Source organism: Hyla sarda, unplaced genomic scaffold (genome assembly GCF_029499605.1).
Source record: "Hyla sarda isolate aHylSar1 unplaced genomic scaffold, aHylSar1.hap1 scaffold_335, whole genome shotgun sequence".
NCBI classification, from domain to species: Eukaryota; Metazoa; Chordata; class Amphibia; order Anura; family Hylidae; genus Hyla; species Hyla sarda.
This window is the reverse complement of record NW_026610098.1, coordinates 206603-229472: the sequence shown is the minus strand read 5'-3', so window position 1 is coordinate 229472 and position 22870 is coordinate 206603. Positions and strand designations below refer to the sequence as shown.

General features: G+C 46.0%; 10 non-coding genes across 10 annotated transcripts; all 10 read left to right on the top strand.

Annotated features, from left to right (window-relative positions):
- The first annotated feature begins 1286 nt into the window (after positions 1-1286).
- On the top strand, positions 1287-1477 carry LOC130330369 (U2 spliceosomal RNA). The gene has a single exon (XR_008873537.1). It is a non-coding gene; the product is annotated as a U2 spliceosomal RNA (small nuclear RNA).
- A 2085-nt stretch (positions 1478-3562) lies between these two features.
- Positions 3563-3753, top strand: LOC130330368 (U2 spliceosomal RNA). Its single transcript, XR_008873536.1, has one exon. It is a non-coding gene; the product is annotated as a U2 spliceosomal RNA (small nuclear RNA).
- A 2092-nt stretch (positions 3754-5845) lies between these two features.
- LOC130330367 (U2 spliceosomal RNA) lies at positions 5846-6036 on the top strand. Its single transcript, XR_008873535.1, has one exon. It is a non-coding gene; the product is annotated as a U2 spliceosomal RNA (small nuclear RNA).
- A 2088-nt stretch (positions 6037-8124) lies between these two features.
- LOC130330365 (U2 spliceosomal RNA) lies at positions 8125-8315 on the top strand. Its single transcript, XR_008873533.1, has one exon. It is a non-coding gene; the product is annotated as a U2 spliceosomal RNA (small nuclear RNA).
- A 2091-nt stretch (positions 8316-10406) lies between these two features.
- Positions 10407-10597, top strand: LOC130330364 (U2 spliceosomal RNA). The gene has a single exon (XR_008873532.1). It is a non-coding gene; the product is annotated as a U2 spliceosomal RNA (small nuclear RNA).
- A 2093-nt stretch (positions 10598-12690) lies between these two features.
- Positions 12691-12881, top strand: LOC130330363 (U2 spliceosomal RNA). The gene has a single exon (XR_008873531.1). It is a non-coding gene; the product is annotated as a U2 spliceosomal RNA (small nuclear RNA).
- A 2087-nt stretch (positions 12882-14968) lies between these two features.
- LOC130330397 (U2 spliceosomal RNA) lies at positions 14969-15159 on the top strand. The gene has a single exon (XR_008873562.1). It is a non-coding gene; the product is annotated as a U2 spliceosomal RNA (small nuclear RNA).
- Positions 15160-17239: 2080 nt separating this feature from the next.
- On the top strand, positions 17240-17430 carry LOC130330361 (U2 spliceosomal RNA). Its single transcript, XR_008873530.1, has one exon. It is a non-coding gene; the product is annotated as a U2 spliceosomal RNA (small nuclear RNA).
- Positions 17431-19520: 2090 nt separating this feature from the next.
- On the top strand, positions 19521-19711 carry LOC130330360 (U2 spliceosomal RNA). Its single transcript, XR_008873529.1, has one exon. It is a non-coding gene; the product is annotated as a U2 spliceosomal RNA (small nuclear RNA).
- Positions 19712-21808: 2097 nt separating this feature from the next.
- LOC130330359 (U2 spliceosomal RNA) lies at positions 21809-21999 on the top strand. Its single transcript, XR_008873528.1, has one exon. It is a non-coding gene; the product is annotated as a U2 spliceosomal RNA (small nuclear RNA).
- Positions 22000-22870: the final 871 nt, after the last annotated feature.

The following is a 22870-nucleotide window of genomic DNA, read 5'->3' as shown; positions in this document are numbered from 1 at the left end:
GTCGCTTTTTATGTATTCAGCACCTATGTATAATGTTGTAAAAATGCTCTAGAAGCTAAAGTCGCAGAAATGTCACACATATTTGGCCTGCAACTTTCTGTGCGACAAATTCAGACAGGAAAAATCAGTATAAATCCTTAGAAAATTATCCCCCAGTGTCTCCATCTGCTGGCGGTATTGAATAAGCATTGCTGCACTGATGGGGTATGCATTAGACGAAAAAAAAGAAGAAAAAGAAGAATAATACGCCCAGAAAAGAGGCGAAAAGGAGAAAAACGTAAAAAAACGTGAAAAAAAAGTAAGAGGAAGAGAAGGGAAAAAAAGGTGGAAATGGGTTTAAAAGTGATTTTGGCGGAGAAATATATATATATATATATATATATATATATATATATATATATATATATATATATACGCGCACACACACACATATATATAAACGTATTCTCCGTTGAGATATTGCAGCCGCTGCTGTGTCCAGGCCCAGGAGCCTTAGCACTGTGCTGTGATGTCACTCAATACCACTGACATCACTAGGTGTAAACAACATCTCTCCTTGCTGTGTATGTGACTATGGAGCTGTTTGGTGATGTCGTCTATTATGGCCTTCATAGAAGCAACAGGAGATTGTTGCATCCATCTAGAACCCTCAGAACTACAGTGCTATGATGTCACTCACTTCCACAGGCCTTGCAGAGTGTAAACAACAACAACCCAGCTTTGTTGTGTATGTAACCATAGGGATTTGTGATGTCACCTAGAACCTTCACAGCAGCGACAGCTTTATGAGGAGCATCAGCACTGCTCTGCCTGAGCAGAACCATCACCGCCATAGGTTGTCAAATAACCCGGGTTTAACCCACACAGGTAAGTCCAATGGGGTGCAGGCATGTCCTCTATGCTTACAGCTTCCCGTGGGTGTTGGTTTGATACCGTTTGGGGACAGCCAAGGAGGCATCTGCAGGCAACAAAGGTAGGTGTGTGCTTGTGTGTGTGTTTCCTATGCAGATCCTAAGCCCAGTGTCACATGCAAGTAGGAGGAGTAAGAAGGGTTCCTGGCAAATCCGGGTTATGGATTGCATTTAAAAAGGCCCCGTGGGAGTGCAATGGGCCCCTGTCTTGCTGCTTAGCAATAATGGTATGGGTTTAGGTTCTGCTGTGTGTACTGGTGGTTGACTGCCCCCCAGCCCAGAGTGTGCATGGAAAATTGTCTGGCAGCCTCCCTGACAGCAAGCAGTGATAGTGCCCATGAAGGGCACCTTGTTGGGCCCGCCCCTTTCACGGTTATCGCTTCTCGGCCTTTTGGCTAAGATCAAGTGTAGTATCTGTTCTTATCAGTTTAATATCTGATACGTCCCCTATCTGGGGACCATATATTAAATGGATTTTTGAGAACGGGGGCCGATTTCGAAGCTTGCTTCCGTCGCCCTATGCATTGACCCGATATGGCAGTATCTTCGGGTACAGTGCACCACCCCCTTACAGGGTTAAAAAGAAAGATTCCTACTTTCATTGCTACCTGCTTGCTGGCTAGCCAGCTAGCCAGCCCTGTGGGCCTTGCTGCTGCTGCAGCCAAAAAACAAAAGGTGGTGCTGCTGCTGCTTCTGCTGCTTCTGCTTCTGCTTGTGTCTGGCCGCTGTTGGAGCGTCCAGGCACAGGACTTCTGCTGCTGCTGACTAAATGGCCTCCTTAATTGGATCATTTGAGTAGCCAGCACACCTGTGCAGGTAGGGCATGACATGATAGGCAGCTGCCTTGATAGCGGGTGGGTGCTGAATGTTCCTAATTGACAAAATAAGATTAATGCTTATGAAGAAATATAAAATCTCATCCCTTCCCCAATATCGCGCCACACCCCTACCCCTTAATTCCCTGGTTGAACTTGATGGACATATGTCTTTTTTCGACCGTACTAACTATGTAACTATGTAACATAACATGGGGGGGGGGGGGGGGTCTCCTGGCTGTTCACACAGGTGTGTCATTGCTGTACATTGACCATGCATTGCTTCTGTGGTATTGCAAAGGCAAAGACAAATGCTTCCAGCCATCCATTGCACTAATGGATTGGTCATCAGCTGGCTGTCTATGTCCCGCATCAATATAGACCAAAGTACAGAGGGTTAGGCTATGCTATTGTGCACCTACCTGATGCATCAGAAGGTGCGAGGCCCTTGCTAAATTCTGTGCACAGACTTTGAGATCTATACTTTAGACTGTATCTAAACCTGCTCCAACATGGACTGACATTCTGGCCTACTTTCAGCCGATGCGACTTGTCTGTCGCTGAACAGTCGCTTTTTATGTATTCAGCACCTATGTATAATGTTGTAAAAATGCTCTAGAAGCTAAAGTCGCAGAAATGTCACACATATTTGGCCTGCAACTTTCTGTGCGACAAATTCAGACAGGAAAAATCAGTATAAATCCTTAGAAAATTATCCCCCAGTGTCTCCATCTGCTGGCGGTATTGAATAAGCATTGCTGCACTGATGGGGTATGCATTAGACGAAAAAAAAGAAGAAAAAGAAGAATAATACGCCCAGAAAAGAGGCGAAAAGGAGAAAAACGTAAAAAAACGTGAAAAAAAAGTAAGAGGAAGAGAAGGGAAAAAAAGGTGGAAATGGGTTTAAAAGTGATTTCGGCGGAGAAATATATATATATATATATATATATATATATATATATACGCGCACACACACACATATATATAAACGTATTCTCCGTTGAGATATTGCAGCCGCTGCTGTGTCCAGGCCCAGGAGCCTTAGCACTGTGCTGTGATGTCACTCAATACCACTGACATCACTAGGTGTAAACAACATCTCTCCTTTGCTGTGTATGTGACTATGGAGCTGTTTGGTGATGTCGTCTATTATGGCCTTCATAGAAGCAACAGGAGATTGTTGCATCCATCTAGAACCCTCAGAACTACAGTGCTATGATGTCACTCACTTCCACAGGCCTTGCAGAGTGTAAACAACAACAACCCAGCTTTGTTGTGTATGTAACCATAGGGATTTGTGATGTCACCTAGAACCTTCACAGCAGCGACAGCTTTATGAGGAGCATCAGCACTGCTCTGCCTGAGCAGAACCATCACCGCCATAGGTTGTCAAATAACCCGGGTTTAACCCACACAGGTAAGTCCAATGGGGTGCAGGCATGTCCTCTATGCTTACAGCTTCCCGTGGGTGTTGGTTTGATACCGTTTGGGGACAGCCAAGGAGGCATCTGCAGGCAACAAAGGTAGGTGTGTGCTTGTGTGTGTGTTTCCTATGCAGATCCTAAGCCCAGTGTCACATGCAAGTAGGAGGAGTAAGAAGGGTTCCTGGCAAATCCGGGTTATGGATTGCATTTAAAAAGGCCCCGTGGGAGTGCAATGGGCCCCTGTCTTGCTGCTTAGCAATAATGGTATGGGTTTAGGTTCTGCTGTGTGTACTGGTGGTTGACTGCCCCCCAGCCCAGAGTGTGCATGGAAAATTGTCTGGCAGCCTCCCTGACAGCAAGCAGTGATAGTGCCCATGAAGGGCACCTTGTTGGGCCCGCCCCTTTCACGGTTATCGCTTCTCGGCCTTTTGGCTAAGATCAAGTGTAGTATCTGTTCTTATCAGTTTAATATCTGATACGTCCCCTATCTGGGGACCATATATTAAATGGATTTTTGAGAACGGGGGCCGATTTCGAAGCTTGCTTCCGTCGCCCTATGCATTGACCCGATATGGCAGTATCTTCGGGTACAGTGCACCACCCCCTTACAGGGTTAAAAAGAAAGATTCCTACTTTCATTGCTACCTGCTTGCTGGCTAGCCAGCTAGCCAGCCCTGTGGGCCTTGCTGCTGCTGCAGCCAAAAAACAAAAGGTGGTGCTGCTGCTGCTTCTGCTGCTTCTGCTTCTGCTTGTGTCTGGCCGCTGTTGGAGCGTCCAGGCACAGGACTTCTGCTGCTGCTGACTAAATGGCCTCCTTAATTGGATCATTTGAGTAGCCAGCACACCTGTGCAGGTAGGGCATGACATGATAGGCAGCTGCCTTGATAGCGGGTGGGTGCTGAATGTTCCTAATTGACAAAATAAGATTAATGCTTATGAAGAAATATAAAATCTCATCCCTTCCCCAATATCGCGCCACACCCCTACCCCTTAATTCCCTGGTTGAACTTGATGGACATATGTCTTTTTTCGACCGTACTAACTATGTAACTATGTAACATAACATGGGGGGGGGGTCTCCTGGCTGTTCACACAGGTGTGTCATTGCTGTACATTGACCATGCATTGCTTCTGTGGTATTGCAAAGGCAAAGACAAATGCTTCCAGCCATCCATTGCACTAATGGATTGGTCATCAGCTGGCTGTCTATGTCCCGCATCAATATAGACCAAAGTACAGAGGGTTAGGCTATGCTATTGTGCACCTACCTGATGCATCAGAAGGTGCGAGGCCCTTGCTAAATTCTGTGCACAGACTTTGAGATCTATACTTTAGACTGTATCTAAACCTGCTCCAACATGGACTGACATTCTGGCCTACTTTCAGCCGATGCGACTTGTCTGTCGCTGAACAGTCGCTTTTTATGTATTCAGCACCTATGTATAATGTTGTAAAAATGCTCTAGAAGCTAAAGTCGCAGAAATGTCACACATATTTGGCCTGCAACTTTCTGTGCGACAAATTCAGACAGGAAAAATCAGTATAAATCCTTAGAAAATTATCCCCCAGTGTCTCCATCTGCTGGCGGTATTGAATAAGCATTGCTGCACTGATGGGGTATGCATTAGACGAAAAAAAAGAAGAAAAAGAAGAATAATACGCCCAGAAAAGAGGCGAAAAGGAGAAAAACGTAAAAAAACGTGAAAAAAAAGTAAGAGGAAGAGAAGGGAAAAAAAGGTGGAAATGGGTTTAAAAGTGATTTCGGCGGAGAAATATATATATATATATATATATATATATATATATATATATATATACGCGCACACACACACATATATATAAACGTATTCTCCGTTGAGATATTGCAGCCGCTGCTGTGTCCAGGCCCAGGAGCCTTAGCACTGTGCTGTGATGTCACTCAATTTCACTGACATCACTAGGTGTAAACAACATCTCTCCTTTGCTGTGTATGTGACTATGGAGCTGTTTGGTGATGTCGTCTATTATGGCCTTCATAGAAGCAACAGGAGATTGTTGCATCCATCTAGAACCCTCAGAACTACAGTGCTATGATGTCACTCACTTCCACAGGCCTTGCAGAGTGTAAACAACAACAACCCAGCTCAGCTTTGTTGTGTATGTAACCATAGGGATTTGTGATGTCACCTAGAACCTTCACAGCAGCGACAGCTTTATGAGGAGCATCAGCACTGCTCTGCCTGAGCAGAACCATCACCGCCATAGGTTGTCAAATAACCCGGGTTTAACCCACACAGGTAAGTCCAATGGGGTGCAGGCATGTCCTCTATGCTTACAGCTTCCCGTGGGTGTTGGTTTGATACCGTTTGGGGACAGCCAAGGAGGCATCTGCAGGCAACAAAGGTAGGTGTGTGCTTGTGTGTGTGTTTCCTATGCAGATCCTAAGCCCAGTGTCACATGCAAGTAGGAGGAGTAAGAAGGGTTCCTGGCAAATCCGGGTTATGGATTGCATTTAAAAAGGCCCCGTGGGAGTGCAATGGGCCCCTGTCTTGCTGCTTAGCAATAATGGTATGGGTTTAGGTTCTGCTGTGTGTACTGGTGGTTGACTGCCCCCCAGCCCAGAGTGTGCATGGAAAATTGTCTGGCAGCCTCCCTGACAGCAAGCAGTGATAGTGCCCATGAAGGGCACCTTGTTGGGCCCGCCCCTTTCACGGTTATCGCTTCTCGGCCTTTTGGCTAAGATCAAGTGTAGTATCTGTTCTTATCAGTTTAATATCTGATACGTCCCCTATCTGGGGACCATATATTAAATGGATTTTTGAGAACGGGGGCCGATTTCGAAGCTTGCTTCCGTCGCCCTATGCATTGACCCGATATGGCAGTATCTTCGGGTACAGTGCACCACCCCCTTACAGGGTTAAAAAGAAAGATTCCTACTTTCATTGCTACCTGCTTGCTGGCTAGCCAGCTAGCCAGCCCTGTGGGCCTTGCTGCTGCTGCAGCCAAAAAACAAAAGGTGGTGCTGCTGCTGCTTCTGCTGCTTCTGCTTCTGCTTGTGTCTGGCCGCTGTTGGAGCGTCCAGGCACAGGACTTCTGCTGCTGCTGACTAAATGGCCTCCTTAATTGGATCATTTGAGTAGCCAGCACACCTGTGCAGGTAGGGCATGACATGATAGGCAGCTGCCTTGATAGCGGGTGGGTGCTGAATGTTCCTAATTGACAAAATAAGATTAATGCTTATGAAGAAATATAAAATCTCATCCCTTCCCCAATATCGCGCCACACCCCTACCCCTTAATTCCCTGGTTGAACTTGATGGACATATGTCTTTTTTCGACCGTACTAACTATGTAACTATGTAACATAACATGGGGGGGGGGGGGTCTCCTGGCTGTTCACACAGGTGTGTCATTGCTGTACATTGACCATGCATTGCTTCTGTGGTATTGCAAAGGCAAAGACAAATGCTTCCAGCCATCCATTGCACTAATGGATTGGTCATCAGCTGGCTGTCTATGTCCCGCATCAATATAGACCAAAGTACAGAGGGTTAGGCTATGCTATTGTGCACCTACCTGATGCATCAGAAGGTGCGAGGCCCTTGCAAAATTCTGTGCACAGACTTTGAGATCTATGCTTTAGACTGTATCTAAACCTGCTCCAACATGGACTGACATTCTGGCCTACTTTCAGCCGATGCGACTTGTCTGTCGCTGAACAGTCGCTTTTTATGTATTCAGCACCTATGTATAATGTTGTAAAAATGCTCTAGAAGCTAAAGTCGCAGAAATGTCACACATATTTGGCCTGCAACTTTCTGTGCGACAAATTCAGACAGGAAAAATCAGTATAAATCCTTAGAAAATTATCCCCCAGTGTCTCCATCTGCTGGCGGTATTGAATAAGCATTGCTGCACTGATGGGGTATGCATTAGACGAAAAAAAAGAAGAAAAAGAAGAATAATACGCCCAGAAAAGAGGCGAAAAGGAGAAAAACGTAAAAAAACGTGAAAAAAAAGTAAGAGGAAGAGAAGGGAAAAAAAGGTGGAAATGGGTTTAAAAGTGATTTCGGCGGAGAAATATATATATATATATATATATATATATATATATATATATATACGCGCACACACACACATATATATAAACGTATTCTCCGTTGAGATATTGCAGCCGCTGCTGTGTCCAGGCCCAGGAGCCTTAGCACTGTGCTGTGATGTCACTCAATACCACTGACATCACTAGGTGTAAACAACATCTCTCCTTTGCTGTGTATGTGACTATGGAGCTGTTTGGTGATGTCGTCTATTATGGCCTTCATAGAAGCAACAGGAGATTGTTGCATCCATCTAGAACCCTCAGAACTACAGTGCTATGATGTCACTCACTTCCACAGGCCTTGCAGAGTGTAAACAACAACAACCCAGCTTTGTTGTGTATGTAACCATAGGGATTTGTGATGTCACCTAGAACCTTCACAGCAGCGACAGCTTTATGAGGAGCATCAGCACTGCTCTGCCTGAGCAGAACCATCACCGCCATAGGTTGTCAAATAACCCGGGTTTAACCCACACAGGTAAGTCCAATGGGGTGCAGGCATGTCCTCTATGCTTACAGCTTCCCGTGGGTGTTGGTTTGATACCGTTTGGGGACAGCCAAGGAGGCATCTGCAGGCAACAAAGGTAGGTGTGTGCTTGTGTGTGTGTTTCCTATGCAGATCCTAAGCCCAGTGTCACATGCAAGTAGGAGGAGTAAGAAGGGTTCCTGGCAAATCCGGGTTATGGATTGCATTTAAAAAGGCCCCGTGGGAGTGCAATGGGCCCCTGTCTTGCTGCTTAGCAATAATGGTATGGGTTTAGGTTCTGCTGTGTGTACTGGTGGTTGACTGCCCCCCAGCCCAGAGTGTGCATGGAAAATTGTCTGGCAGCCTCCCTGACAGCAAGCAGTGATAGTGCCCATGAAGGGCACCTTGTTGGGCCCGCCCCTTTCACGGTTATCGCTTCTCGGCCTTTTGGCTAAGATCAAGTGTAGTATCTGTTCTTATCAGTTTAATATCTGATACGTCCCCTATCTGGGGACCATATATTAAATGGATTTTTGAGAACGGGGGCCGATTTCGAAGCTTGCTTCCGTCGCCCTATGCATTGACCCGATATGGCAGTATCTTCGGGTACAGTGCACCACCCCCTTACAGGGTTAAAAAGAAAGATTCCTACTTTCATTGCTACCTGCTTGCTGGCTAGCCAGCTAGCCAGCCCTGTGGGCCTTGCTGCTGCTGCAGCCAAAAAACAAAAGGTGGTGCTGCTGCTGCTTCTGCTGCTTCTGCTTCTGCTTGTGTCTGGCCGCTGTTGGAGCGTCCAGGCACAGGACTTCTGCTGCTGCTGACTAAATGGCCTCCTTAATTGGATCATTTGAGTAGCCAGCACACCTGTGCAGGTAGGGCATGACATGATAGGCAGCTGCCTTGATAGCGGGTGGGTGCTGAATGTTCCTAATTGACAAAATAAGATTAATGCTTATGAAGAAATATAAAATCTCATCCCTTCCCCAATATCGCGCCACACCCCTACCCCTTAATTCCCTGGTTGAACTTGATGGACATATGTCTTTTTTCGACCGTACTAACTATGTAACTATGTAACATAACATGGGGGGGGGGGGGGGTCTCCTGGCTGTTCACACAGGTGTGTCATTGCTGTACATTGACCATGCATTGCTTCTGTGGTATTGCAAAGGCAAAGACAAATGCTTCCAGCCATCCATTGCACTAATGGATTGGTCATCAGCTGGCTGTCTATGTCCCGCATCAATATAGACCAAAGTACAGAGGGTTAGGCTATGCTATTGTGCACCTACCTGATGCATCAGAAGGTGCGAGGCCCTTGCTAAATTCTGTGCACAGACTTTGAGATCTATACTTTAGACTGTATCTAAACCTGCTCCAACATGGACTGACATTCTGGCCTACTTTCAGCCGATGCGACTTGTCTGTCGCTGAACAGTCGCTTTTTATGTATTCAGCACCTATGTATAATGTTGTAAAAATGCTCTAGAAGCTAAAGTCGCAGAAATGTCACACATATTTGGCCTGCAACTTTCTGTGCGACAAATTCAGACAGGAAAAATCAGTATAAATCCTTAGAAAATTATCCCCCAGTGTCTCCATCTGCTGGCGGTATTGAATAAGCATTGCTGCACTGATGGGGTATGCATTAGACGAAAAAAAAGAAGAAAAAGAAGAATAATACGCCCAGAAAAGAGGCGAAAAGGAGAAAAACGTAAAAAAACGTGAAAAAAAAGTAAGAGGAAGAGAAGGGAAAAAAAGGTGGAAATGGGTTTAAAAGTGATTTCGGCGGAGAAATATATATATATATATATATATATATATATATATATATATATACGCGCACACACACACATATATATAAACGTATTCTCCGTTGAGATATTGCAGCCGCTGCTGTGTCCAGGCCCAGGAGCCTTAGCACTGTGCTGTGATGTCACTCAATACCACTGACATCACTAGGTGTAAACAACATCTCTCCTTTGCTGTGTATGTGACTATGGAGCTGTTTGGTGATGTCGTCTATTATGGCCTTCATAGAAGCAACAGGAGATTGTTGCATCCATCTAGAACCCTCAGAACTACAGTGCTATGATGTCACTCACTTCCACAGGCCTTGCAGAGTGTAAACAACAACAACCCAGCTTTGTTGTGTATGTAACCATAGGGATTTGTGATGTCACCTAGAACCTTCACAGCAGCGACAGCTTTATGAGGAGCATCAGCACTGCTCTGCCTGAGCAGAACCATCACCGCCATAGGTTGTCAAATAACCCGGGTTTAACCCACACAGGTAAGTCCAATGGGGTGCAGGCATGTCCTCTATGCTTACAGCTTCCCGTGGGTGTTGGTTTGATACCGTTTGGGGACAGCCAAGGAGGCATCTGCAGGCAACAAAGGTAGGTGTGTGCTTGTGTGTGTGTTTCCTATGCAGATCCTAAGCCCAGTGTCACATGCAAGTAGGAGGAGTAAGAAGGGTTCCTGGCAAATCCGGGTTATGGATTGCATTTAAAAAGGCCCCGTGGGAGTGCAATGGGCCCCTGTCTTGCTGCTTAGCAATAATGGTATGGGTTTAGGTTCTGCTGTGTGTACTGGTGGTTGACTGCCCCCCCAGCCCAGAGTGTGCATGGAAAATTGTCTGGCAGCCTCCCTGACAGCAAGCAGTGATAGTGCCCATGAAGGGCACCTTGTTGGGCCCGCCCCTTTCACGGTTATCGCTTCTCGGCCTTTTGGCTAAGATCAAGTGTAGTATCTGTTCTTATCAGTTTAATATCTGATACGTCCCCTATCTGGGGACCATATATTAAATGGATTTTTGAGAACGGGGGCCGATTTCGAAGCTTGCTTCCGTCGCCCTATGCATTGACCCGATATGGCAGTATCTTCGGGTACAGTGCACCACCCCCTTACAGGGTTAAAAAGAAAGATTCCTACTTTCATTGCTACCTGCTTGCTGGCTAGCCAGCTAGCCAGCCCTGTGGGCCTTGCTGCTGCTGCAGCCAAAAAACAAAAGGTGGTGCTGCTGCTGCTTCTGCTGCTTCTGCTTCTGCTTGTGTCTGGCCGCTGTTGGAGCGTCCAGGCACAGGACTTCTGCTGCTGCTGACTAAATGGCCTCCTTAATTGGATCATTTGAGTAGCCAGCACACCTGTGCAGGTAGGGCATGACATGATAGGCAGCTGCCTTGATAGCGGGTGGGTGCTGAATGTTCCTAATTGACAAAATAAGATTAATGCTTATGAAGAAATATAAAATCTCATCCCTTCCCCAATATCGCGCCACACCCCTACCCCTTAATTCCCTGGTTGAACTTGATGGACATATGTCTTTTTTCGACCGTACTAACTATGTAACTATGTAACATAACATGGGGGGGGGGGGGGGGGTCTCCTGGCTGTTCACACAGGTGTGTCATTTCTGTACATTGACCATGCATTGCTTCTGTGGTATTGCAAAGGCAAAGACAAATGCTTCCAGCCATCCATTGCACTAATGGATTGGTCATCAGCTGGCTGTCTATGTCCCGCATCAATATAGACCAAAGTACAGAGGGTTAGGCTATGCTATTGTGCACCTACCTGATGCATCAGAAGGTGCGAGGCCCTTGCTAAATTCTGTGCACAGACTTTGAGATCTATACTTTAGACTGTATCTAAACCTGCTCCAACATGGACTGACATTCTGGCCTACTTTCAGCCGATGCGACTTGTCTGTCGCTGAACAGTCGCTTTTTATGTATTCAGCACCTATGTATAATGTTGTAAAAATGCTCTAGAAGCTAAAGTCGCAGAAATGTCACACATATTTGGCCTGCAACTTTCTGTGCGACAAATTCAGACAGGAAAAATCAGTATAAATCCTTAGAAAATTATCCCCCAGTGTCTCCATCTGCTGGCGGTATTGAATAAGCATTGCTGCACTGATGGGGTATGCATTAGACGAAAAAAAAGAAGAAAAAGAAGAATAATACGCCCAGAAAAGAGGCGAAAAGGAGAAAAACGTAAAAAAACGTGAAAAAAAAGTAAGAGGAAGAGAAGGGAAAAAAAGGTGGAAATGGGTTTAAAAGTGATTTCGGCGGAGAATATATATATATATATATATATATATATATATATATATATATATACGCGCACACACACACATATATATAAACGTATTCTCCGTTGAGATATTGCAGCCGCTGCTGTGTCCAGGCCCAGGAGCCTTAGCACTGTGCTGTGATGTCACTCAATACCACTGACATCACTAGGTGTAAACAACATCTCTCCTTTGCTGTGTATGTGACTATGGAGCTGTTTGGTGATGTCGTCTATTATGGCCTTCATAGAAGCAACAGGAGATTGTTGCATCCATCTAGAACCCTCAGAACTACAGTGCTATGATGTCACTCACTTCCACAGGCCTTGCAGAGTGTAAACAACAACAACCCAGCTTTGTTGTGTATGTAACCATAGGGATTTGTGATGTCACCTAGAACCTTCACAGCAGCGACAGCTTTATGAGGAGCATCAGCACTGCTCTGCCTGAGCAGAACCATCACCGCCATAGGTTGTCAAATAACCCGGGTTTAACCCACACAGGTAAGTCCAATGGGGTGCAGGCATGTCCTCTATGCTTACAGCTTCCCGTGGGTGTTGGTTTGATACCGTTTGGGGACAGCCAAGGAGGCATCTGCAGGCAACAAAGGTAGGTGTGTGCTTGTGTGTGTGTTTCCTATGCAGATCCTAAGCCCAGTGTCACATGCAAGTAGGAGGAGTAAGAAGGGTTCCTGGCAAATCCGGGTTATGGATTGCATTTAAAAAGGCCCCGTGGGAGTGCAATGGGCCCCTGTCTTGCTGCTTAGCAATATAGGTATGGGTTTAGGTTCTGCTGTGTGTACTGGTGGTTGACTGCCCCCCAGCCCAGAGTGTGCATGGAAAATTGTCTGGCAGCCTCCCTGACAGCAAGCAGTGATAGTGCCCATGAAGGGCACCTTGTTGGGCCCGCCCCTTTCACGGTTATCGCTTCTCGGCCTTTTGGCTAAGATCAAGTGTAGTATCTGTTCTTATCAGTTTAATATCTGATACGTCCCCTATCTGGGGACCATATATTAAATGGATTTTTGAGAACGGGGGCCGATTTCGAAGCTTGCTTCCGTCGCCCTATGCATTGACCCGATATGGCAGTATCTTCGGGTACAGTGCACCACCCCCTTACAGGGTTAAAAAGAAAGATTCCTACTTTCATTGCTACCTGCTTGCTGGCTAGCCAGCTAGCCAGCCCTGTGGGCCTTGCTGCTGCTGCAGCCAAAAAACAAAAGGTGGTGCTGCTGCTGCTTCTGCTGCTTCTGCTTCTGCTTGTGTCTGGCCGCTGTTGGAGCGTCCAGGCACAGGACTTCTGCTGCTGCTGACTAAATGGCCTCCTTAATTGGATCATTTGAGTAGCCAGCACACCTGTGCAGGTAGGGCATGACATGATAGGCAGCTGCCTTGATAGCGGGTGGGTGCTGAATGTTCCTAATTGACAAAATAAGATTAATGCTTATGAAGAAATATAAAATCTCATCCCTTCCCCAATATCGCGCCACACCCCTACCCCTTAATTCCCTGGTTGAACTTGATGGACATATGTCTTTTTTCGACCGTACTAACTATGTAACTATGTAACATAACATGGGGGGGGGGGGGGGTCTCCTGGCTGTTCACACAGGTGTGTCATTGCTGTACATTGACCATGCATTGCTTCTGTGGTATTGCAAAGGCAAAGACAAATGCTTCCAGCCATCCATTGCACTAATGGATTGGTCATCAGCTGGCTGTCTATGTCCCGCATCAATATAGACCAAAGTACAGAGGGTTAGGCTATGCTATTGTGCACCTACCTGATGCATCAGAAGGTGCGAGGCCCTTGCTAAATTCTGTGCACAGACTTTGAGATCTATACTTTAGACTGTATCTAAACCTGCTCCAACATGGACTGACATTCTGGCCTACTTTCAGCCGATGCGACTTGTCTGTCGCTGAACAGTCGCTTTTTATGTATTCAGCACCTATGTATAATGTTGTAAAAATGCTCTAGAAGCTAAAGTCGCAGAAATGTCACACATATTTGGCCTGCAACTTTCTGTGCGACAAATTCAGACAGGAAAAATCAGTATAAATCCTTAGAAAATTATCCCCCAGTGTCTCCATCTGCTGGCGGTATTGAATAAGCATTGCTGCACTGATGGGGTATGCATTAGACGAAAAAAAAGAAGAAAAAGAAGAATAATACGCCCAGAAAAGAGGCGAAAAGGAGAAAAACGTAAAAAAAACGTGAAAAAAAAGTAAGAGGAAGAGAAGGGAAAAAAAGGTGGAAATGGGTTTAAAAGTGATTTCGGCGGAGAAATATATATATATATATATATATATATATATATATATATATACGCGCACACACACACATATATATAAACGTATTCTCCGTTGAGATATTGCAGCCGCTGCTGTGTCCAGGCCCAGGAGCCTTAGCACTGTGCTGTGATGTCACTCAATACCACTGACATCACTAGGTGTAAACAACATCTCTCCTTTGCTGTGTATGTGACTATGGAGCTGTTTGGTGATGTCGTCTATTATGGCCTTCATAGAAGCAACAGGAGATTGTTGCATCCATCTAGAACCCTCAGAACTACAGTGCTATGATGTCACTCACTTCCACAGGCCTTGCAGAGTGTAAACAACAACAACCCAGCTTTGTTGTGTATGTAACCATAGGGATTTGTGATGTCACCTAGAACCTTCACAGCAGCGACAGCTTTATGAGGAGCATCAGCACTGCTCTGCCTGAGCAGAACCATCACCGCCATAGGTTGTCAAATAACCCGGGTTTAACCCACACAGGTAAGTCCAATGGGGTGCAGGCATGTCCTCTATGCTTACAGCTTCCCGTGGGTGTTGGTTTGATACCGTTTGGGGACAGCCAAGGAGGCATCTGCAGGCAACAAAGGTAGGTGTGTGCTTGTGTGTGTTTCCTATGCAGATCCTAAGCCCAGTGTCACATGCAAGTAGGAGGAGTAAGAAGGGTTCCTGGCAAATCCGGGTTATGGATTGCATTTAAAAAGGCCCCGTGGGAGTGCAATGGGCCCCTGTCTTGCTGCTTAGCAATAATGGTATGGGTTTAGGTTCTGCTGTGTGTACTGGTGGTTGACTGCCCCCCAGCCCAGAGTGTGCATGGAAAATTGTCTGGCAGCCTCCCTGACAGCAAGCAGTGATAGTGCCCATGAAGGGCACCTTGTTGGGCCCGCCCCTTTCACGGTTATCGCTTCTCTGCCTTTTGGCTAAGATCAAGTGTAGTATCTGTTCTTATCAGTTTAATATCTGATACGTCCCCTATCTGGGGACCATATATTAAATGGATTTTTGAGAACGGGGGCCGATTTCGAAGCTTGCTTCCGTCGCCCTATGCATTGACCCGATATGGCAGTATCTTCGGGTACAGTGCACCACCCCCTTACAGGGTTAAAAAGAAAGATTCCTACTTTCATTGCTACCTGCTTGCTGGCTAGCCAGCTAGCCAGCCCTGTGGGCCTTGCTGCTGCTGCAGCCAAAAAACAAAAGGTGGTGCTGCTGCTGCTTCTGCTTCTGCTTGTGTCTGGCCGCTGTTGGAGCGTCCAGGCACAGGACTTCTGCTGCTGCTGACTAAATGGCCTCCTTAATTGGATCATTTGAGTAGCCAGCACACCTGTGCAGGTAGGGCATGACATGATAGGCAGCTGCCTTGATAGCGGGTGGGTGCTGAATGTTCCTAATTGACAAAATAAGATTAATGCTTATGAAGAAATATAAAATCTCATCCCTTCCCCAATATCGCGCCACACCCCTACCCCTTAATTCCCTGGTTGAACTTGATGGACATATGTCTTTTTTCGACCGTACTAACTATGTAACTATGTAACATAACATGGGGGGGGGGGGGGGTCTCCTGGCTGTTCACACAGGTGTGTCATTGCTGTACATTGACCATGCATTGCTTCTGTGGTATTGCAAAGGCAAAGACAAATGCTTCCAGCCATCCATTGCACTAATGGATTGGTCATCAGCTGGCTGTCTATGTCCCGCATCAATATAGACCAAAGTACAGAGGGTTAGGCTATGCTATTGTGCACCTACCTGATGCATCAGAAGGTGCGAGGCCCTTGCTAAATTCTGTGCACAGACTTTGAGATCTATACTTTAGACTGTATCTAAACCTGCTCCAACATGGACTGACATTCTGGCCTACTTTCAGCCGATGCGACTTGTCTGTCGCTGAACAGTCGCTTTTTATGTATTCAGCACCTATGTATAATGTTGTAAAAATGCTCTAGAAGCTAAAGTCGCAGAAATGTCACACATATTTGGCCTGCAACTTTCTGTGCGACAAATTCAGACAGGAAAAATCAGTATAAATCCTTAGAAAATTATCCCCCAGTGTCTCCATCTGCTGGCGGTATTGAATAAGCATTGCTGCACTGATGGGGTATGCATTAGACGAAAAAAAAGAAGAAAAAGAAGAATAATACGCCCAGAAAAGAGGCGAAAAGGAGAAAAACGTAAAAAAAACGTGAAAAAAAAGTAAGAGGAAGAGAAGGGAAAAAAAGGTGGAAATGGGTTTAAAAGTGATTTTGGCGGAGAAATATATATATATATATATATATATATATATATATATATATACGCGCACACACACACATATATATAAACGTATTCTCCGTTGAGATATTGCAGCCGCTGCTGTGTCCAGGCCCAGGAGCCTTAGCACTGTGCTGTGATGTCACTCAATACCACTGACATCACTAGGTGTAAACAACATCTCTCCTTTGCTGTGCATGTGACTATGGAGCTGTTTGGTGATGTCGTCTATTACGGCCTTCATAGAAGCAACAGGAGATTGTTGCATCCATCTAGAACCCTCAGAACTACAGTGCTATGATGTCACTCACTTCCACAGGCCTTGCAGAGTGTAAACAACAACAACCCAGCTTTGTTGTGTATGTAACCATAGGGATTTGTGATGTCACCTAGAACCTTCACAGCAGCGACAGCTTTATGAGGAGCATCAGCACTGCTCTGCCTGAGCAGAACCATCACCGCCATAGGTTGTCAAATAACCCGGGTTTAACCCACACAGGTAAGTCCAATGGGGTGCAGGCATGTCCTCTATGCTTACAGCTTCCCGTGGGTGTTGGTTTGATACCGTTTGGGGACAGCCAAGGAGGCATCTGCAGGCAACAAAGGTAGGTGTGTGCTTGTGTGTGTGTTTCCTATGCAGATCCTAAGCCCAGTGTCACATGCAAGTAGGAGGAGTAAGAAGGGTTCCTGGCAAATCCGGGTTATGGATTGCATTTAAAAAGGCCCCGTGGGAGTGCAATGGGCCCCTGTCTTGCTGCTTAGCAATAATGGTATGGGTTTAGGTTCTGCTGTGTGTACTGGTGGTTGACTGCCCCCCAGCCCAGAGTGTGCATGGAAAATTGTCTGGCAGCCTCCCTGACAGCAAGCAGTGATAGTGCCCATGAAGGGCACCTTGTTGGGCCCGCCCCTTTCACGGTTATCGCTTCTCGGCCTTTTGGCTAAGATCAAGTGTAGTATCTGTTCTTATCAGTTTAATATCTGATACGTCCCCTATCTGGGGACCATATATTAAATGGATTTTTGAGAACGGGGGCCGATTTCGAAGCTTGCTTCCGTCGCCCTATGCATTGACCCGATATGGCAGTATCTTCGGGTACAGTGCACCACCCCCTTACAGGGTTAAAAAGAAAGATTCCTACTTTCATTGCTACCTGCTTGCTGGCTAGCCAGCTAGCCAGCCCTGTGGGCCTTGCTGCTGCTGCAGCCAAAAAACAAAAGGTGGTGCTGCTGCTGCTTCTGCTGCTTCTGCTTCTGCTTGTGTCTGGCCGCTTTTGGAGCGTCCAGGCACAGGACTTCTGCTGCTGCTGACTAAATGGCCTCCTTAATTGGATCATTTGAGTAGCCAGCACACCTGTGCAGGTAGGGCATGACATGATAGGCAGCTGCCTTGATAGCGGGTGGGTGCTGAATGTTCCTAATTGACAAAATAAGATTAATGCTTATGAAGAAATATAAAATCTCATCCCTTCCCCAATATCGCGCCACACCCCTACCCCTTAATTCCCTGGTTGAACTTGATGGACATATGTCTTTTTTCGACCGTACTAACTATGTAACTATGTAACATAACATGGGGGGGGGGGGGGGGGTCTCCTGGCTGTTCACACAGGTGTGTCATTGCTGTACATTGACCATGCATTGCTTCTGTGGTATTGCAAAGGCAAAGACAAATGCTTCCAGCCATCCATTGCACTAATGGATTGGTCATCAGCTGGCTGTCTATGTCCCGCATCAATATAGACCAAAGTACAGAGGGTTAGGCTATGCTATTGTGCACCTACCTGATGCATCAGAAGGTGCGAGGCCCTTGCTAAATTCTGTGCACAGACTTTGAGATCTATACTTTAGACTGTATCTAAACCTGCTCCAACATGGACTGACATTCTGGCCTACTTTCAGCCGATGCGACTTGTCTGTCGCTGAACAGTCGCTTTTTATGTATTCAGCACCTATGTATAATGTTGTAAAAATGCTCTAGAAGCTAAAGTCGCAGAAATGTCACACATATTTGGCCTGCAACTTTCTGTGCGACAAATTCAGACAGGAAAAATCAGTATAAATCCTTAGAAAATTATCCCCCAGTGTCTCCATCTGCTGGCGGTATTGAATAAGCATTGCTGCACTGATGGGGTATGCATTAGACGAAAAAAAAAGAAGAAAAAGAAGAATAATACGCCCAGAAAAGAGGCGAAAAGGAGAAAAACGTAAAAAAACGTGAAAAAAAAGTAAGAGGAAGAGAAGGGAAAAAAAGGTGGAAATGGGTTTAAAAGTGATTTCGGCGGAGAATATATATATATATATATATATATATATATATATATATATACGCGCACACACACACATATATATAAACGTATTCTCCGTTGAGATATTGCAGCCGCTGCTGTGTCCAGGCCCAGGAGCCTTAGCACTGTGCTGTGATGTCACTCAATACCACTGACATCACTAGGTGTAAACAACATCTCTCCTTTGCTGTGTATGTGACTATGGAGCTGTTTGGTGATGTCGTCTATTATGGCCTTCATAGAAGCAACAGGAGATTGTTGCATCCATCTAGAACCCTCAGAACTACAGTGCTATGATGTCACTCACTTCCACAGGCCTTGCAGAGTGTAAACAACAACAACCCAGCTTTGTTGTGTATGTAACCATAGGGATTTGTGATGTCACCTAGAACCTTCACAGCAGCGACAGCTTTATGAGGAGCATCAGCACTGCTCTGCCTGAGCAGAACCATCACCGCCATAGGTTGTCAAATAACCCGGGTTTAACCCACACAGGTAAGTCCAATGGGGTGCATGCATGTCCTCTATGCTTACAGCTTCCCGTGGGTGTTGGTTTGATACCGTTTGGGGACAGCCAAGGAGGCATCTGCAGGCAACAAAGGTAGGTGTGTGCTTGTGTGTGTGTTTCCTATGCAGATCCTAAGCCCAGTGTCACATGCAAGTAGGAGGAGTAAGAAGGGTTCCTGGCAAATCCGGGTTATGGATTGCATTTAAAAAGGCCCCGTGGGAGTGCAATGGGCCCCTGTCTTGCTGCTTAGCAATAATGGTATGGGTTTAGGTTCTGCTGTGTGTACTGGTGGTTGACTGCCCCCCAGCCCAGAGTGTGCATGGAAAATTGTCTGGCAGCCTCCCTGACAGCAAGCAGTGATAGTGCCCATGAAGGGCACCTTGTTGGGCCCGCCCCTTTCACGGTTATCGCTTCTCGGCCTTTTGGCTAAGATCAAGTGTAGTATCTGTTCTTATCAGTTTAATATCTGATACGTCCCCTATCTGGGGACCATATATTAAATGGATTTTTGAGAACGGGGGCCGATTTCGAAGCTTGCTTCCGTCGCCCTATGCATTGACCCGATATGGCAGTATCTTCGGGTACAGTGCACCACCCCCTTACAGGGTTAAAAAGAAAGATTCCTACTTTCATTGCTACCTGCTTGCTGGCTAGCCAGCTAGCCAGCCCTGTGGGCCTTGCTGCTGCTGCAGCCAAAAAACAAAAGGTGGTGCTGCTGCTGCTTCTGCTGCTTCTGCTTCTGCTTGTGTCTGGCCGCTGTTGGAGCGTCCAGGCACAGGACTTCTGCTGCTGCTGACTAAATGGCCTCCTTAATTGGATCATTTGAGTAGCCAGCACACCTGTGCAGGTAGGGCATGACATAATAGGCAGCTGCCTTGATAGCGGGTGGGTGCTGAATGTTCCTAATTGACAAAATAAGATTAATGCTTATGAAGAAATATAAAATCTCATCCCTTCCCCAATATCGCGCCACACCCCTACCCCTTAATTCCCTGGTTGAACTTGATGGACATATGTCTTTTTTCGACCGTACTAACTATGTAACTATGTAACATAACATGGGGGGGGGGGGGGGGGGTCTCCTGGCTGTTCACACAGGTGTGTCATTGCTGTACATTGACCATGCATTGCTTCTGTGGTATTGCAAAGGCAAAGACAAATGCTTCCAGCCATCCATTGCACTAATGGATTGGTCATCAGCTGGCTGTCTATGTCCCGCATCAATATAGACCAAAGTACAGAGGGTTAGGCTATGCTATTGTGCACCTACCTGATGCATCAGAAGGTGCGAGGCCCTTGCTAAATTCTGTGCACAGACTTTGAGATCTATACTTTAGACTGTATCTAAACCTGCTCCAACATGGACTGACATTCTGGCCTACTTTCAGCCGATGCGACTTGTCTGTCGCTGAACAGTCGCTTTTTATGTATTCAGCACCTATGTATAATGTTGTAAAAATGCTCTAGAAGCTAAAGTCGCAGAAATGTCACACATATTTGGCCTGCAACTTTCTGTGCGACAAATTCAGACAGGAAAAATCAGTATAAATCCTTAGAAAATTATCCCCCAGTGTCTCCATCTGCTGGCGGTATTGAATAAGCATTGCTGCACTGATGGGGTATGCATTAGACGAAAAAAAAGAAGAAAAAGAAGAATAATACGCCCAGAAAAGAGGCGAAAAGGAGAAAAACGTAAAAAAACGTGAAAAAAAAGTAAGAGGAAGAGAAGGGAAAAAAAGGTGGAAATGGGTTTAAAAGTGATTTCGGCGGAGAAATATATATATATATATATATATATATATATATATATATATATATATACGCGCACACACACACATATATATAAACGTATTCTCCGTTGAGATATTGCAGCCGCTGCTGTGTCCAGGCCCAGGAGCCTTAGCACTGTGCTGTGATGTCACTCAATACCACTGATATCACTAGGTGTAAACAACATCTCTCCTTTGCTGTGTATGTGACTATGGAGCTGTTTGGTGATGTCGTCTATTATGGCCTTCATAGAAGCAACAGGAGATTGTTGCATCCATCTAGAACCCTCAGAACTACAGTGCTATGATGTCACTCACTTCCACAGGCCTTGCAGAGTGTAAACAACAACAACCCAGCTTTGTTGTGTATGTAACCATAGGGATTTGTGATGTCACCTAGAACCTTCACAGCAGCGACAGCTTTATGAGGAGCATCAGCACTGCTCTGCCTGAGCAGAACCATCACCGCCATAGGTTGTCAAATAACCCGGGTTTAACCCACACAGGTAAGTCCAATGGGGTGCATGCATGTCCTCTATGCTTACAGCTTCCCGTGGGTGTTGGTTTGATACCGTTTGGGGACAGCCAAGGAGGCATCTGCAGGCAACAAAGGTAGGTGTGTGCTTGTGTGTGTGTTTCCTATGCAGATCCTAAGCCCAGTGTCACATGCAAGTAGGAGGAGTAAGAAGGGTTCCTGGCAAATCCGGGTTATGGATTGCATTTAAAAAGGCCCCGTGGGAGTGCAATGGGCCCCTGTCTTGCTGCTTAGCAATAATGGTATGGGTTTAGGTTCTGCTGTGTGTACTGGTGGTTGACTGCCCCCCAGCCCAGAGTGTGCATGGAAAATTGTCTGGCAGCCTCCCTGACAGCAAGCAGTGATAGTGCCCATGAAGGGCACCTTGTTGGGCCCGCCCCTTTCACGGTTATCGCTTCTCGGCCTTTTGGCTAAGATCAAGTGTAGTATCTGTTCTTATCAGTTTAATATCTGATACGTCCCCTATCTGGGGACCATATATTAAATGGATTTTTGAGAACGGGGGCCGATTTCGAAGCTTGCTTCCGTCGCCCTATGCATTGACCCGATATGGCAGTATCTTCGGGTACAGTGCACCACCCCCTTACAGGGTTAAAAAGAAAGATTCCTACTTTCATTGCTACCTGCTTGCTGGCTAGCCAGCTAGCCAGCCCTGTGGGCCTTGCTGCTGCTGCAGCCAAAAAACAAAAGGTGGTGCTGCTGCTGCTTCTGCTGCTTCTGCTTCTGCTTGTGTCTGGCCGCTGTTGGAGCGTCCAGGCACAGGACTTCTGCTGCTGCTGACTAAATGGCCTCCTTAATTGGATCATTTGAGTAGCCAGCACACCTGTGCAGGTAGGGCATGACATGATAGGCAGCTGCCTTGATAGCGGGTGGGTGCTGAATGTTCCTAATTGACAAAATAAGATTAATGCTTATGAAGAAATATAAAATCTCATCCCTTCCCCAATATCGCGCCACACCCCTACCCCTTAATTCCCTGGTTGAACTTGATGGACATATGTCTTTTTTCGACCGTACTAACTATGTAACTATGTAACATAACATGGGGGGGGGGGGGGGGTCTCCTGGCTGTTCACACAGGTGTGTCATTGCTGTACATTGACCATGCATTGCTTCTGTGGTATTGCAAAGGCAAAGACAAATGCTTCCAGCCATCCATTGCACTAATGGATTGGTCATCAGCTGGCTGTCTATGTCCCGCATCAATATAGACCAAAGTACAGAGGGTTAGGCTATGCTATTGTGCACCTACCTGATGCATCAGAAGGTGCGAGGCCCTTGCTAAATTCTGTGCACAGACTTTGAGATCTATACTTTAGACTGTATCTAAACCTGCTCCAACATGGACTGACATTCTGGCCTACTTTCAGCCGATGCGACTTGTCTGTCGCTGAACAGTCGCTTTTTATGTATTCAGCACCTATGTATAATGTTGTAAAAATGCTCTAGAAG